The 16,826-nt window shown below is 36.5% G+C and overlaps 1 long non-coding RNA gene across 2 annotated transcripts in view; it reads left to right on the forward strand.

The window, feature by feature from the left end:
• The window catches only part of LOC117980882 (uncharacterized), a 625,333-nt gene that overhangs the window by 603,229 nt on the left and 5,278 nt on the right, over positions 1-16,826 (forward strand). For both annotated transcript variants that reach the window (XR_008626150.1, XR_008626149.1), the window contains exon 5: positions 5,730-16,674. This is a non-coding gene — a long non-coding RNA (uncharacterized LOC117980882). The remainder of the gene's footprint in view (positions 1-5,729; positions 16,675-16,826) is intronic.

Here is a 16,826-nt window from a genome sequence, read left to right on the forward strand (position 1 = left end):
AAGTCAAAAAAACAGCAGATATTGGCAAAGTTGTGGAGAAACAGGGAACACTTATACACTGTTGGTGGGAGTGTAAATTAATTCAACCATTGTGGAAAGCAGTGTGGTGATTCCACAAAGACCTGAAAACAGAACTACCATTACTGGACATATACCCAAAGGAATATAAACTGTGCTATCATAAAGACACATGCACACTTATGTTCACTACAGCACGGTTCACAATAGCAGAGACATGGAATCAACCTAAATGCCCAACAATGTTAGACTGGATAAAGGAAATATGATACATATACACCATGGAATACTATGTAGCCATAAAAAGGAATGAGGTTATGTCCATTACAGGAACATGGATAGAGCTGAAGGCCATTATCCTTAGCAAACTAACACAGAAATAGAAAAGTGAATGCCACATGTTCTCACTTATAAGTGGTAGCTCAATGATGAGAATACATGGACACAAAGAGGAGAACAACAGACACTGGGCCTACCTGAGGGTGGAGGAAGGGAGGAGGCAGAGCATCAGAAAAAATAACTATTGGGTACTAGGCTTAGTACCTGGGTAATGAAATAATCTGTACAACAAACACCTATGACACGAGTTTACCGATATAACAAACCTGCACATGCACCCCGAACCTAAAAGTTAAAAAACTAATAAACTGCTTTTCTTTGACAAATAAAGAAACCACAGTATGCAGTCCATGTTTATTTATATTATGCTAGTTGCCTATTCCTTGCATATCTACATAAATTCACATAATTTTAGAAGTTTGCATTTCTAAATTTAAATCAAATTTAGAAATTTGAAGCTACGAAATTAAGTTTGAATATGGAAAGTATTGGGATGTTTATCTCCTTACAATCAGATGTAAACACTAGTTATGAATATACTTTTTTCAGTCATACACCAATCATAATAAAATATTCTTTTAAAAATTATTTTTTCAAGGATCATGCTGAAGTATTTCACTGATATCTTACATATGGACACAAGGGAGAGAAAGAAAGCTAAAATGGGAAGCATCAAATATTTAGAAAGTATGGACCATCTTTAGTGAATTCCAAAAAGCAACACAGCATTAGGAACTCTGTCCTCTGGAAAATCTTGGAGACATGAAGATGTCCCAATGTGAACAGTCTTATTCTCTTTTAAGTGTCCTACCATACAGAACTTTAACTTAGGCCATTTATTTTACTTAATTAAATTAGTCAATCAGATGTTTCCACATGAGCCTTACCAGAGCCCTACTTATCATCAGGAAAACTTCTAAAGAATGGGACAGAACAAAACTCATGTTATGTACAGAAGAAGGTAGCATGTATCCAAAGGAAGAAAGAAAGAAAGTAAAAGAGAGAGAAAGAGGATAGAAATAGAGAGAGAGAGACAGAAAGAAGGTTGAGACAGAGGGAGGGAGGGAGGGAAGGGGGAAGGGAAGGAAGGGGGAAGGGAGGGAAGGAGGAAGCAAAGCTGACCACGACTCAGTATATTTAACATCAGGAAATCAAAACTGAGGATAGAAAAATGCGCAAAGTGAAGGAGGTTTTTTCAAGATTACGTGGTTTATGATAAACTAAAGAATGAAAGTTGAAGAATTAAAAGACATAAACCGAACTTTATTTTTTATTCTAATGGTAATGATGGAATTTCTGATCAAAAACAATCTTAAAGAGAGTCAAATGACATATGGGCTTATAAAGCTTCAGTGTACCATAACCTACCACCCTTTTCAGGCACAATGAAAAAAGAAGTTGGAAAAGCATCCACCTATTGCCTGCATGTAACAGAGCTCTGAGAAATCAGCCTTTTAATAAAAAGTACAGTCCTCAAAGTCTAAATGCCTATCTAGCCCTTTCATATTATGATACGTTCTGTTAGAAATCAGTTTTCTTTCTTGCCTTTCATGCATTATTACTTCACATTAGTTCAATTTTCCTTTGTCTTGCTTCTAGGTTTTTCAGTCACCCAACCTTTTCTTTTATGAAGGCCTCTATTGTTTTTTATAATTATCACTGTAATAATACAAATGAGTTTATCAAACTTGTTTCTCAGTCTCCTTTTCTCCATGAGTTGGTAATTAATTTGTTAACATGTTGGCATCATGTTTTCCATGAATCTGGCCCCATCCATGAACCACTGAATATCCTCCTGTATTTATGATGCTTGCCTCAAATCACTGTTTCCTGACTTAGTATTTTCTGGCATCAAGACATGAAACAAAAAGTATCGGCTGGGCGCGGTGGTTCACACCTGTAACCCCAGCACTTTGGGAGGCCGAGGCAGGCGGACCATGAGGTCAGGAGATCGAGACCATCCTGGCTAACACAGTGAAACCCCGTCTCTACTAAAAATACAAAAAATTAACTGGGCGTGGTGGTGGGCGCCTGTAGTCCCAGCTACTCGGGAGGCTGAGGTGGGAGAATGGCGTGAACCCGGGAGGCGGAGCTTCAGTGAGCCGAGATCGTGCCACTGCACTCCAGCCTGGATGACAGAGCGAGACTCCATCTCAAAAAAAAAAAAAAAAAATATTAATAGTATCATAACTATATCCCACATCTTTATGAAATAAGCTGGTTTCCCTCAGAGCCACCAGTGCTGCTGTGTCATAAAATCTGATAGATACTGCCCTTATCATTCTTTCTGAAAACACCACAAACTTATTTCAATTATACAATCTATGTGACTTGTGTTTTTATCCCAAGGGTAATCTCCCTTACTTAAAATCTGACACATTTTTAATTAATTTATTTGTTTCTACATTCATTCAAAACATACCAAGATTTTTATATTGCCAGGTTCTTTATAAATGCTGGAAATATGACATGAATAGAGTAAAGAGGTCCTTTGCCTCATGAGATGATAAATCTATATTCTAGAAATGACAAATTTTGAACAAGTAATTCTATGTGTGATAAATGCAATAACAAAGAGTGCTCTAAGTGCTTTGCAAGCAAAAGTTAAGAAGTCAAATTTGGTCTTGAATTTTATATTGAGGAGATTTACTCCTATTTAATTAGATAAGGAACACTGAAGAAAGAAGAGGTTGCCTTAAAGATAGCAGTCAGGATTGGCTACCTAAGAGGGCCAGTAGAAAATAAAAATCAGAGCTCCTTATACAAAAATTATTATGAATTTTAAGACTGCAATAGCAGATCATTAAACCAAGTGTGTGATCCCCAAAACGTGAGGTCCTGTGCTACTGCACATGTCACATGCCATGAAGTCAGCCCTCACGCCTATGAAGCATCCAGGAATATATGTCAAGCAGGCAGTAGAGTATACCAGTCTGGAGCTCAAGAGAAATATTTTGTTATAGACATTTGCAAGTTGTGACAGATTAAAGATGGCCATAAAGCCATAAATTGTCACTCTAAAAAATCAAGAAATGGAGTTTATTTATCTTCCTCTTTGAATGTGAGCTGGCCCTATGATGGTTTAATCAATACAATGATGTAAAAGTGATGTTGTGGTAGTTCTAGGCCCAACCTTTAAAAGCACTGCTTCTTCTCTCTTGAAATGCTCACACTTGGGACACCTTCCTCCAGAACCCAGAAGCTAAATGGATGTTCACTTTTAGATGACAGCCCCAGCTGTCCCAGCCAATAGGCAGCATCAAGTATCAGCCATTTGAGTGAGCCATTTAGATGTTCCAGGTTTTTGAGCAGAAGAACCACCCAGCTGAACCTAGTCAATCCACAGAACCATGAGAGATAATGAAATGGTTGTTGTTTTAGGCCATGAATTTTGCAGTAATACACAGCAATAATAACCAAAACAGAAATTAGTGAGGTGCTGAAACAACAAAAAGCTAAAACATTTGGCATTGGCTTTGGACCTAGAAAGCAGACAGAAGGTAATCTAAAGCAGACTGCTAGTGAAAAACAGAATGATAGGGAGAAAAATGTTTTTGATGCTGGAAAGGAGGAAGAGGGCTTATGTTTTTTATGGACACAAAAAATAGAAAATAAAGCAAATGAAAATTTTTTTTATTTTATTGAGTAGCTTAGCAGCAGAATACTGAAAGTGCCAACTGTTTTTCCTGAAAAAAATAAGGTATATGTGGAGAGAGGAACTTAAAAAAAAAATAGCTTTCAAACAGGATCTAGAGGGAGTATTTCTTAACCAAGACTTGTTGGGAATTTTTCTTATTCCCAGTCTCCCTCAACAAAAGCCTCTCAAAGTAAGAAATTACTTTAGGACAAAGATCAAATCCAAGGCACTGTCAGTAAATGTGCAGTTTCAAAGTCAAGATCTCAGATATGTGGCTATAAGAACTTTTTGTTAAAAACTCAGAAGGATTTGACATTTGTAAAAAACTCAGGTGTGCCTCTTTGAAACTTTCTTCTAGACAATGAGGCTTCTAAAACTCTCTGTTCAAAGTAGGGAAAGGCCTTTTATAAAGAAACTTTGGTGTCACTTTTGTCTAGGAAAATGGCTTATATTTTTATACTCAGGAAAACCACAAAGTATCTATAGGAAGTGTACCAATTTGTACTAAACAAACAAAGAAAAACAGTGACAGTTCAAAAATTAAGAGATCTTTGAGACACTCAATTTTCAACAAAAAGAACACAGCCTGAGAAAGTCACTCAGCTACACATGTGGGCTGTTTCTTAGGGAAAAGAGAGACATATGGAAGAGCCAGGAGCCCAGAGGAAAAAGCTAAGAGGCAGAGAGAATCAACCCAAGAAAGCTGGAGGAAACCCTAACCAAGGAAACCACATCTGCTCACCTAAATTTCAGGATGTTTATGAACCAGTGACTGCTATTTGCCACTGTACTTTTGGAATGCGTGTGTCTATCAAATTCTATTGTCCTTGTCTCACTATTACATACTGAGTTTGTGGGGGCCAGATAACTTGTTTTCTAGTTCATAGCTCTTCATCTCAAGAGTAGCCTGGGGTGCCTTATTCACACCTGGATCTGATTTAGATAATGGAATGCTGAACATTGAACCTAATTCAGTCACAAATTGAGACTTTGAGGGTCATGGGGAATGGTCAGGGTATTTTGCATGTAGAATGAATTTAAATAATTTATGACTGAGGGATCACTGTTGTGGGCTAAAAATGACCAAACACGTTTTATTACTCTTTCCATCAACATGTGGCATTTATTTTCATTCCCTCTTGAATCTGGGTTGGCCCTGTGACAGCTTAAATAGAATGTGGTGGAAGTGATGATATACCAGTTACAGACACATTTTTTAAGAGGATTGCAGCATCCAGGTCCCCCTCTAGGGTTTCTCATTCTTGGAACAATTCTTGGAACTCACCCATCATACTGTGAGAAACCCAAGCCACATGTGTAGGACACATGTTGATGATCCAATTGACAGTCTCAAGCGAACTCTTTGCCAACAACCAGCATCAAATGCTGCCAGGTAAATGGGAAATCTTGGCTGTCCCAGCACAATTGAGCCCATAGATGATGCAGCCAAATCCAATTTATATGAAAAAAGCAACCCCATTTAGTCCAGTCAACACTAAAAATAGTGTGAAATAATGAAATAGTTAAGCCAGTAACTTTTGGAGTGGTTTGTTATAAAATAATAGATAATTAAAATAGGAGTCAGCTGTGTACAGAGGTTAATGAAGCCATGAGATGGTTAAGACAATCAATATGTGACATGAAAGAAAAAAGGCTATCTTAGTCTGTTTTCTGTTACCTGAATTCCATAAACTGAGTAATTTATAAAGAAAATAAATGTATTTATTTCTTACAGTTCTAGAGGCTGATAAGTCCAAGCATATGGTGCCAGCATCTGGTGAGGCCTTCTTGCTGTGTAATCTCATGGCAGAAGAGTGGAAGGACAAGTGAGCACATGCAAAAGGGATTGTACAAGGTGCTGAGCTGGCTTTATTACAACTTGCTCTTGAGATAACTACCAACTCTGATGATAAGACCTTAATCTATTCATAAGGGTGCTGCCTATGATTTGATTACCTCTTAAAGGCCCCACATCTTAATACTTTTACAATGGCAATTAAATGTCAACATGAGTTTCAGTGGAGACAAACATTCAAACCATAGCAGAGGCTTAGAATAGAATCCTAGGAATTCCAAAATTGCCAGACAGAGAAAAAGATGACAGCTACAGAATCTGTGAAATACGTTCATCAAAGTAAAAAGAAATCCAGACAGTCAGTGACCTGTGAGCCAATGGAAGAGAGAGACCACACAGGTGAGTGCCAATGAGAGATCAAATGAGACATAGGTGATAGTTACTTGTTCTATTAAATGACATAGAAGATAAAGGTGGCCTTAGCAAAAATAGAATTTCAAACTGTTAGGGAGGAAGCCAGACTAGAATTAGAGAGGTAGCTGAAGAATGACAGGGAATGAGTAGAGAGGAACAGAGAGTATAGGTTCTTTTGAAGAGCCAGGAAAGTTGGCATGAAGAAGCCCAATATCTCTTTCTGTCTCTTATTCTCACGGTGTGTGTGTGTGTGTGTGTGTGTGTGTGTGTGTGTGTGTGTGTGTGTGTGTGTGTGGTGGGGAGAAGGAATAAGAGACAGAAATCTTGAAACATTAAAATCATTAAATGATGGTGAGAAGGAAAGAAATATAAAAGTTATGGTAAGAGAAAAATATGAGTAATATTTAACTCTTTCCAGAAAGGATCCTCAAACCAAAGAACATCCATTTAGGCACTATGGCTAGTGTTCAAACACATAATAACCTCAAAATAACACTTGCTGTCAAGCAGAATTTGTAAAACTGAGCTGAATAATCATGGATTCAAAGGAATTTATTTCCTGACATATCAAAATGGCCTTGTTTAAACCATGTAATCGAGTCTATAATAAAAATTTAATCTTAAGGTTTTATAGCTCAAAAAAATCTGTATTTTAAATTTTTAGGCAGTTTCTTCTAAGGTGAACAATGGTATTTACCTTTTGGGTAGAACATGACTTATTTTTGGAAGTATTGCTTGAGTAATATTAAGAATTAGGAAATATCTACTTGCTGATATGAGAGTATACAAAAATGTTTGCTTGATAAGCTTCTGAGGGCTCTGTAAGATTGTGGTGATATCAGATAATGCCCTTCCCAAATGTGTCTGCTCATCAATGAATTTACACACATGCATAACAGCTTCCTGGGAGCAGAATGGCTTGTACCTGGTTCTGTCTCTGAGTGTTTCAAAGATACGGAAGCATGTTTGATGAAAGATCATGGAATAGCAAAGAAAAATAGCACCAAAAAGGCAAACAAGGCAGGGAAAGATTCTAGACTAGTGATTTGGGATCAACACAGGACAGGATGATTAGAGAGAATAGCTTCCTGTGCACACTATGTAGTTTGATGCAGAAGCCATCCTGATCCAGATGCCCTGGTACTGTGGGGAGGGACCTTGGAAAAATTACCCAGAGGATGTGAAGTGAAAGTTTTGTTACACCATTCTTCAGAGTGAAGGCAGTTTTCCTACAGAAACCTTCAAAAAAGGAGATGCATCCTTCCTTGTTCCTGGCAATCTTGCATTTGAGGAAATCAGTATGCTCCAACTGAGGTGAGTTAGGCCACTGGCCAATTTTTTTTTTTTTTTTTTTCTGTAGCCCTCCTCTACTCTGAGTTCCTAATTCCACTTGTTCTGAATTTTTTTTGGTGACGCATTGTCTCCATTATTGAACTTAGTCCTTTCAAAAATTAGCAAAGCTGGGAATTTTCATCCTATTCTTATCCTACTTTCAGAACTTTGAACTTTGAATTTTCAGGAAGCCATGAAGAATGGAGTAAGATTCTAGGACCAGTTAACAAGAACATGTAAAATAATTTGTTTGCAAAATAATCTTATGAGGCTAAAGCACAAGCCAGAGCAGATTTTTTTCAAAATGCATAAGCAACACTTGTTCAATTCCACCTGCTGCAGTTAAAGAAAAGTAAGCAAAAGGTAACACTGACAAAGTAATTATTTCTAGCTATCAAATGTCCATTCATTGATTTCTAGCCAAAGCAGACAGAATCAGGAAGTTTCTATAAAGGGCAATGAGTTTCCACAATACAGAATGTCTGTGTTGGCTCAACTCCTACCAGTTACCAAACTCCCTAATCATCTTCAATACTTTTACAATAAGTGCAAATGCTTTCAAAGTTTAAATAGATGCATCAAAAAATATGTGCCAGATAGCAATATTTGAACACTTTTCACTAAGTGCTAAAAGATTTTAGTTTTGTATACTAATTGTTAACATGGATTAAAACAAACAAATAAAAACACAATTGCAATGCTAGTTGTGCTACTGGCCAACTTAGCACCAAATCACTAATAACAATAAAATTTTTCAAAATGTTAATCAAAATTTCCCCAAATTAAAAGAAAGCCAATCAATCTACAAATTGTAAAGATTGTAAAATTAGATCAATTAAACTCAACTGGGGAGAGATTTTATTTTCCAAGGCACATTTGGCAGTATCTAAAGACATTTTTCTTTGTCACAAATGAAGGAGGGGGTGCTACCGGTGTCTAGTGGGTAGAGATCAGGGATGCGGCTAAACATCCTCTTACACCTAGGCCAGCCCCCTACAACAAAGAATTATTGGCACAAAGTGTCAATGGTGCCAGATTTGAGAAATCCTGAGTTGGAGTTACCATAAAGTCCAATTTATTTTCCTTTATTTAGAGAGCACCCTCTGGTTTATAACGATAACATCATAGCATCAGTATGTAGGAAGAAATGTATTTTCTAACCCATTATGGTTTTCAGGGATGAAGAGAATTACTATTGCTGTATCTGAAAATAATACCACACCATTAAGAATGTAAGTGAAAAGGAAGTGTCTAAGGCACTGGAATCTTTGTACAACTTAATCGTTTAGATAAATTTGAAATTTAAAAATGCTTTAAAATAGGGATAAACTCTCCAAGATTCTGAGTTTACAAAAAAATTTCCAGTGTTTTAAGCAATTACTTTTCTTATGTAAATACCAGATAAGACGTAGAGGTACTTATCAACAAACTGACTCCAGATTTCTATCAATGAGCCTAATAATATTATAATGATAGTTTAAATACTAGGCTGAAGGACATTAATAATGGAGATTAAAGTAAAAGATGTATATTTAAATTAATTCCGTTAAATTTTGTTAATTGATACTCATTTCCATTAATTCTGTTTTTGCAACCTTTCAGACTTATCTTTTAGTTTCCAGAGGCAGAAAAAAGGCAGAAAAGGTTGTTGAAATTCTTCACATTGATTTCAGGGCAATGATCTCAAATGGCGCAGTGGGAACCAGCAAATTTAAGAGGTAAGGGAAGCAAATGGACTCACTGGGAACTTTATCAGGTAAGAGGCAGCCAGACTTAAAGAATAGCCCTGCTGCTAAAGAGAAAGAAAATCTTCTCTGGCAACATCTTTCATTTTCCATCCTTTTCATTAAGAGAAAACACAGGGCGGGCACGGTGGCTCACACCTGTAATCCCAGCACTTTGGGAGGCCGAGGCAGGCGGATCATGAGGTCAGGAAATCGAGACCATCCTGGCTAACACGGTGAAACCCCGTCTCCATTTAAAAATATATATATATACAAAAATTAGCTGGGCGTGGTGGCGGGCGCCTGTAGTCCCAGCTAGTCGAGAGGCTGAGGCAGGAGAATGGCGTGAACCCGGGAGGCGGAGCTTGCAGTGAGCCGAGATCATGTCACTGCACTCCAGCCTCGGTGACAGAGCAAGACTCCCTCTCAAAAAAAAAAAAAAAAAAAAGAGAAAACACCATGGAATCTTGGGAACAACATGGATGACCTACGTGTTTTCTCATAGTCAGACACCTACTTTAGGAATCCAAATGTTAATGCACATGGGGCTTTAGCAAGGAAAAAATCAGAGTACAGAACTTTAATTCAAGTTGTATTTTTGAATTGTGACACTTTTACAATAAAATAATTTTTTTGAAATTTATTAAAATCTCCATTATTGGAGATTAATTTCTTCTGGTCAAAGTCCTGTTACTTTAATGTTATATTAAACTAAAAATATTCCAAAATGTTTAGCACACTGTTCTACCAACAGCTATTAAAATCTTAACCTGAATTAATTTCTTTAATCAGCTCTAGTATCAGATTTCTCATTTAGAGAGACAGGGTAATGATTTTTAAACTAGTATGATGAATCGACACAAAATTTTCTTTCCTAAAGTAGATTCCATGGAACACGATTTTCTGAAGTAGCCACATGGGAGAAAAATGGTTCGAAGTTTTAAGAAGTGCAGGACATACTGCCTGTATTGATCTTTTTTAGAGGTTCACCATGCATATTAGAAAAGTCTTTGAGAAACTGATTTAACTAGTTATAGAAAGTCACAAATTTCCTCATTTGCCCAGTGTGATCTGCAACATTAATTGACATACCATGATATTAATACCCTGAGTAAAACTTGGGAACTAGATGTCTAGGACATGAATAGTATCAATGGGTATATTAGTTATCTGTTGCCATGCAGTAAATTTTATTATATCAGAGTTTTCCAGGGTCAGGAGTCCAGGCAATGGCTTAGCTTATCTGGGTTTACTGCTCATGGTAAAAGGCTGAAATCATGAAATCAGTGAGGTCTGCAGCTTGGAAGATTCTCTTCCAAGCTCAACTGGTTGTTGGCACAATTCATTTCATTGTTGCTGTAGGACTCACAGGGCTTGCTTCTGCAAGCCCAGAGAGAGAATCTCTGTGACTTTAAGTTTCTGACCTGTAGATCCCCTTTTAAAGGGCTCACCTGATTAGAATAGGCCTATCTAGAATAACCTTTATTTTAATTAAGTCAAATGATTAGGAAACTTAATTGCATCTGCAAAATCCCATCACCTTTGTTTTATAATCTAACCACTGGTGTAACACTTGTTATAGTCACAAATCCCATCTCCACCCAAGGGCACGGAATTATACAAAGGTTTGGATACCAGGGGAAGGGAATCACAAGGACATCTGGGGACTCAATAAACCATATTGGGGAACTTTAAAGAAAGGAATATACATAGTAGAGAGCTGAAAGGAGAAGAGAAAATATTAATATCATAAAAGAACTTTAAACCCATAATTATCCTAGCTCCCAAAGGCCAACCCAAAGCCACTATCTCCAATAAAAATAATTACCATGTCACTGACTGAATTCTTCACACTGTTTTAACTAAAAGATAAATTAATCAATTTTAGTAAGACCTATGGCAAAATGTATCATATTTTCATTTAGGTACCTATTGCTGAAACTTTTAATCCAGACTTAAAGTAAACATACAAGAACATAAGCATTATTTTCTGGCACCTGTTCCCCTTTCTTAACATAATGCCATCCTAGCATTTTCTTCCCGTAGACATTTAGGCCCATTATCACAGCACAACAGAGTAAAAATACATTGCCAGAAGCCTGAAAAAATAACATGCTTTTCTTAAGAAATGGAAAAAGATAGATAAATAATCATCCATAAGCAAAAAGTTCAATAAAATTTAAATTAAAATTCTAATAACTAGAATCTAGATTTCCAAGGTTATATTTTATCAAAATTATCTTCACTAAAACATTGCAGAATTTTTCTGATTAAATATAATCACCATTTAAAATTTTTTCCTATTTGGCATTTATTAAATTTTCCTTTTAAAACAATTTGTTTAACCTTTACATTATGTTTAAACTTAAGAAAAAGAAAAAATACCATGAAAAAAGGAAGTAAGGAGAGGATAAAATATTATTTTTATCATAATTTATTTTCTGAAATAAATTAATATTTTTAATTTAGAAATACACACCATAGAAAATAACATACACTAAAATCTTTTGCTGTCTTTATTGTTGTATTAAATTGTACCTAATATACTTTTTAAGTGAAAGTAGAGTCTCATTCCTCTATTTACAATGATGGTCTTTTGTTTATCGATTAAAAAAATTTTTTTGCTTCTCTTTTCAACAGGAAGCATGAGATCACAGATAAAGCTTAAGCTCATATGTCTGGATAGAGCACTATTCTTTGTACCAGTTATACACTGTACACATTGCATATTTTAAATTATTTATGTTTCAGAGGAAAGGGTTAGCTAGGTGATTTACGTACTACTGGTAAAATCCCAGTCCACAAAACTAGCTGTACAGAAGACAATTGAAACTTACTCCTGAATATTTATAAATCATTCCAGAGTTAAGATAATAATGTAATTCTCAAAAATAACAGTGAAAAGCAAGAAAAGTTCCTTTTGGAGAAATAAAACAATAGATCCAAGTTTCAAATCCCACTGGGTTAGGCCATAAATCAGGTAAAAAGATATAATTTCATGCCAAGCCAATTCTCTATTAGAAAGGGAATGTGGGTTCTGGGAGGCATGCACTTAATCTGACTTATGCACACCACAGTGTTGTCCATAGAATGTACAAATAACCCCATAAGAAAGGTTAATCAAATGTGCACTGTGACTTAGGATAAAATGCCTGGGATGGCTGACCAATTCGATTCATATCTCCTAGTGGAGATCCATAATGTCTAAATTCTTAATTATCTAGTCTTTTGTGCATTAAGAAAAAATGGCCAATAAAATGTCAGCCAAGAAACACACTGTTCATTCCTTTCAGGTTTATTTTAAACCTATTGCACTTAGGCTAGAGCTAAATCAATTTTTCATGAATATCTACCCCGGTAGATTGCACCTCTAGCCAATTCAGATCCCCAGAGAATTTTAAAAAAGAGATTTATCAAGTAACAAGTAACACCTCAGGAAAAAGAAACAGGGTTTTTAATTGCTTTGTGTGCTCCGTAATTGAAGGCAGGCACCTTCTTGAGGCGCTCGCTGCCAGGAGGAGTGAGACTCCACTTGGCCCTGCCTAATTAATCCTGTGATACAAACCTTCTGGCTTCAATTTTCACATTTCTGTCTCTTTTTAGAGGTGATAATAAAACTAAAAATTTATGTTGGTTACTGTATGACTATAACTGTGCCAGCAGAACGCAAATAAAACCATATGGGCTAAGGAGACCTTGTCTCCACATTTCTGGTTTCCCTGTGGCACGAGGCACCAGGGTAAGCTTTGTGCTAACAAGAAAAGGTAGGGAAAACTCAGTAGCGGGGTGGAAGTGCAGGTCAACCCCTTCTTATGAGTTTGCTCTGTTAAGATGACTCATTGAAACATATGCCTTTTTTATTGACAAAATTTTTCTCAAAATAGAATCGTACACTCTGAAAGCTCAATGGCTCAGTGACTGCATATCACTAAACAGTGCTAGAGCTTTTAATGAAAGACAAATTGGGCAGCTTAGCCTTTAAAAAAGCTGTCAGAGTGACAAGTGCAGGGTCTATTATCTTAATAGCTTACATATTAAGATGAGTAAAACACATCCTTTAGAACTTTGTCCATGACACCAGCAACATCGTAGCTGAGCTGTGATGCATAATGCATCCCACATCGTGAATTAGCTCCATTGTTGACACAGGTCAAAATTATTTTGCTTTTATGGAGAACCTTGATTTGTAATGTGACATTATTGTTATATGTCTGGTGGAATGATACTTAAAGAGGAGGCAAACAAATGGGGAGAATAATAGCACCTATGGGGTAGTAGTTTACACAGAAAAATAGTAGTTTCAAACATTGGCATAAATTCGAAGGGTATATTGTGCCTGCTGTTCACAAATAATTGATTTTTTTTAAGAGAAAGAAATTTGTAAAAATTATGTTACTTAAATTATTTTTATAGGTGGTTAAAACTTTCACAGGTTATATCATTTTCTTTACCTTTGTTTCTTTGAAATCTGTTTATTTTGAACAGTTTCCACTCTTTCTGCTGAATTTTTAAAAATATGGGAGCCATCTGGTGGTCAACAATTATAATTTTTCTTAAAAATTAAATAATGTTTTATTATAAAATAAAGTGCTGTCTAATTTTAAAATTTGGTAAGATCTTCTTTTTTTCCCCCAGTAGAATTATTTTTTAGAAAGGCACTAATTCTATACTCTTATAGGCTTAGTCAAATAAATTCTGCGCATGAAACTTTTAAAATATATTGTTTTCACGGTACATTCCACTCATTTTTTACAAATATCAAATGGACTCTTCTTTCCATATTGTTCATGTATTTACAAAGAAGTAATTTAAATCATGCAAGGAGTTGAGAAAAATACAAATATGTCCTTGGAAGTTTTATAATATGTGAGTTTTTATACTTTTTAAAATAAAGCAAGTGATTTTTATAGAATATTCTTCATAAAGGGGAAGCTTTGGGAACAAGGTCCAGGATTCCATAAATATACATGGATATGGAAGATAATTTTAAAAGGAAAGACTTAAATGCAAAACCTTAACTATAAAAGTTCAAGTTCTGGCCAGTAATATGTGAAACATTAAAACAGAACTGACATTAATAGCAATTGTTGAAGTTCTACATACCTTGTTCACATGACTTAAAATAAGCTGCTCAGCTTCTAAACTAGTATATTGAATGTATGTATATATGTGTGTATCTATAATACACACATATAAAATGTGGTCTGTTGTGAGTATATTAAAACTGACCATTTCACTCTAATCTCTATCTCATGATTAAACTGTAGAATTCTTTTTGTTGTTGTTATTAGGTTCTGTTAACTGTTTTTATTGCTATTTAACACACACTGAATATTTACTCTATGGCAGGTTTTTGATTACAAGCTTTTATAAATAATCTCTTTAGGCTGGGGATAGTGGTAAGCACCTGTATTCCCAGCAAATCCAGAGGCTAAAGTGGGTGGAACACTTGAGTCCAGGAGTTTGAGGTCAACCTGTGCAACATAATGAAACCCCTTCTATAATAAAATAAAATAAAATGATTTTGTTGAATCTATGTAAAATACTACCCAATGGGTACCATTATTCTCCCATTTATTTTCTAAAGCATATGCGGCTCAGAGAAGTTATGAAACATCAATACAAGTGAGTGGCCTTGGCTTTACCCCAATTCTAACGCCAATTTCTGTACTTTTATCTACCATTCAAAACTAAAATGGCCACTAGACACTCTAATCACTTGTAGTTTGTCTGTTCAACAACATAATTACGTCCTCAATCAGCTTTGAATTGGAAGGGAAAGCACCAGCCTTATAAGCCAAATCTGTTACTTATCTATCAGGTTCCATGGGAGGTAAAGTAATAAGGAGAAATGAAATATCATTGTAATTGTCACTGAATGTTTAGTTCATTAGGCACTCTTTCTTCCTTCTCTTCTGGAGCAAACTCTTTCCCTTCCACTCAGGGTTAGCTTTCTTCTGCTTCAACTCTGGAGGGAATGCCAATTGCGAAACTCTGGGGATTGGGCATGTAGTGCAGGCCTGGCCACTGTGACATGTCCAGGAGAGAGCAGGGGACCTAAGCCAGAACAAGCAAAGGCATTCCCTGGTATTCTTTACCCTTCTGGGAAGAAGGGTGGTGAGAGCTCCTTCCTTCAGATCTCCAACTTGAAATGATATAGGCATGAAGCTTCACTCAACCCCTGGGCCTCTTGCCAGAACCCTCCACATGCACTCCTCGGTACTTGGGGAACAGAAGGGAATGAGATGAATGCACGCGGCTACAAGAAACGAGAACTAACAGAAAATAAAAAGCCTCGAGACTTTCACTTGATCTAGGTAAGAGCTCTAAAGCAGTGTTATTTCTTCAGAACTTCCTTCAGTGTTTGAGCTACCCAGGAATTCTTCCAGTAAACTTGTTTGTTGGGTTTTGTTTTTGCTGTGGTTGTTTTGCCTTGAGCTAGTTTGAGTTGGATTTTTGTCACTTGAACACAGGAAGCCATTAGACTGTACAATTACAAAATATTAGGTTCTCCTATGGTAGAAAACAGAGATAACCACTGTTACCCAATAGTATCTTTCGGGTGGGTTTTAAAATAAACAGTTTCCCTAGGAAAAGAGCCAGCCTGCCTGCATATGGCAGGGAAGTGTGACACAAAGCACCAGACTGGTTTTGGCAAACACAGGGAGGAGCCAATTTCCAAAAGCTCTACAGTTTTAATCCCCACTGGCATGCAATGTTTGTTTGTATCTCACCCTTCTATGTGTAAAACTGGACTCAAAATTTGCACACTTAAGGAATCTCTCTCTCTCTTCCTCTCTCTCTCTCTCTCTCTCACACACACACACACCCCTCTTCCTGATTTTCTTGATTTTGATATGATCTCATTTGGGCCAGAAGTAATGCCTCCTAGAACTCTATCTTCCTAGTCTACTAAGAAAATAAAGTGGTACACATATTGTAAGGAAAGTGTAAATGTGGATGAAAGCAGAACAAATTTAGCTATTGTGACTAGAGACACAGGATTCATTAAGCCAAAAATCATATGCTTTTGAGGTGAAGCCCTCTAGCTTGGTATCCCAGCTTTGCCACTTATGTGCTGTGTAAGCCAGTTGCTCTGGATGGCCATTTTCTTTTCAATACAAGGGGTGAATATCAAGGTCAATGATATAGCTTGACTGTGTCCCCACCCAAATCTCGTCTTGAATTTTCATGTGTTGTGGGAGGGACCCGGTGGGAGGTAATTAAGTAATGGGGGCAGGTCTTTCCCATGCTGTTCTCATGATAGTGAATAAGTCTCATGAGATCTGATGGTTTTATACAGGGTAGTTTCCCTGCACAAGCCCTTTTTTTGCCTGCTGCCATCCATGTAAGATGTGACTTGCTCCTCCTTGTCTTCTACCATGATTGTGAGGCCTCCCCAGTTATGTGGAACTGTAAGTTCATTAAACCTCTTTTTCTTCCTGGTCTCTGGTATGCATTTATCAGTAGCGTAAAAATGGACTAATACAGTCAATTTCAAGATTGGCAATAATTCATAAAAGGAACCTAAAATAGATGCTCAATAAATGGCCAGTGTATTGGTGAT

Source organism: Pan paniscus, chromosome 6, assembly GCF_029289425.2.
Source record: "Pan paniscus chromosome 6, NHGRI_mPanPan1-v2.0_pri, whole genome shotgun sequence".
NCBI classification, from domain to species: Eukaryota; Metazoa; Chordata; class Mammalia; order Primates; family Hominidae; genus Pan; species Pan paniscus.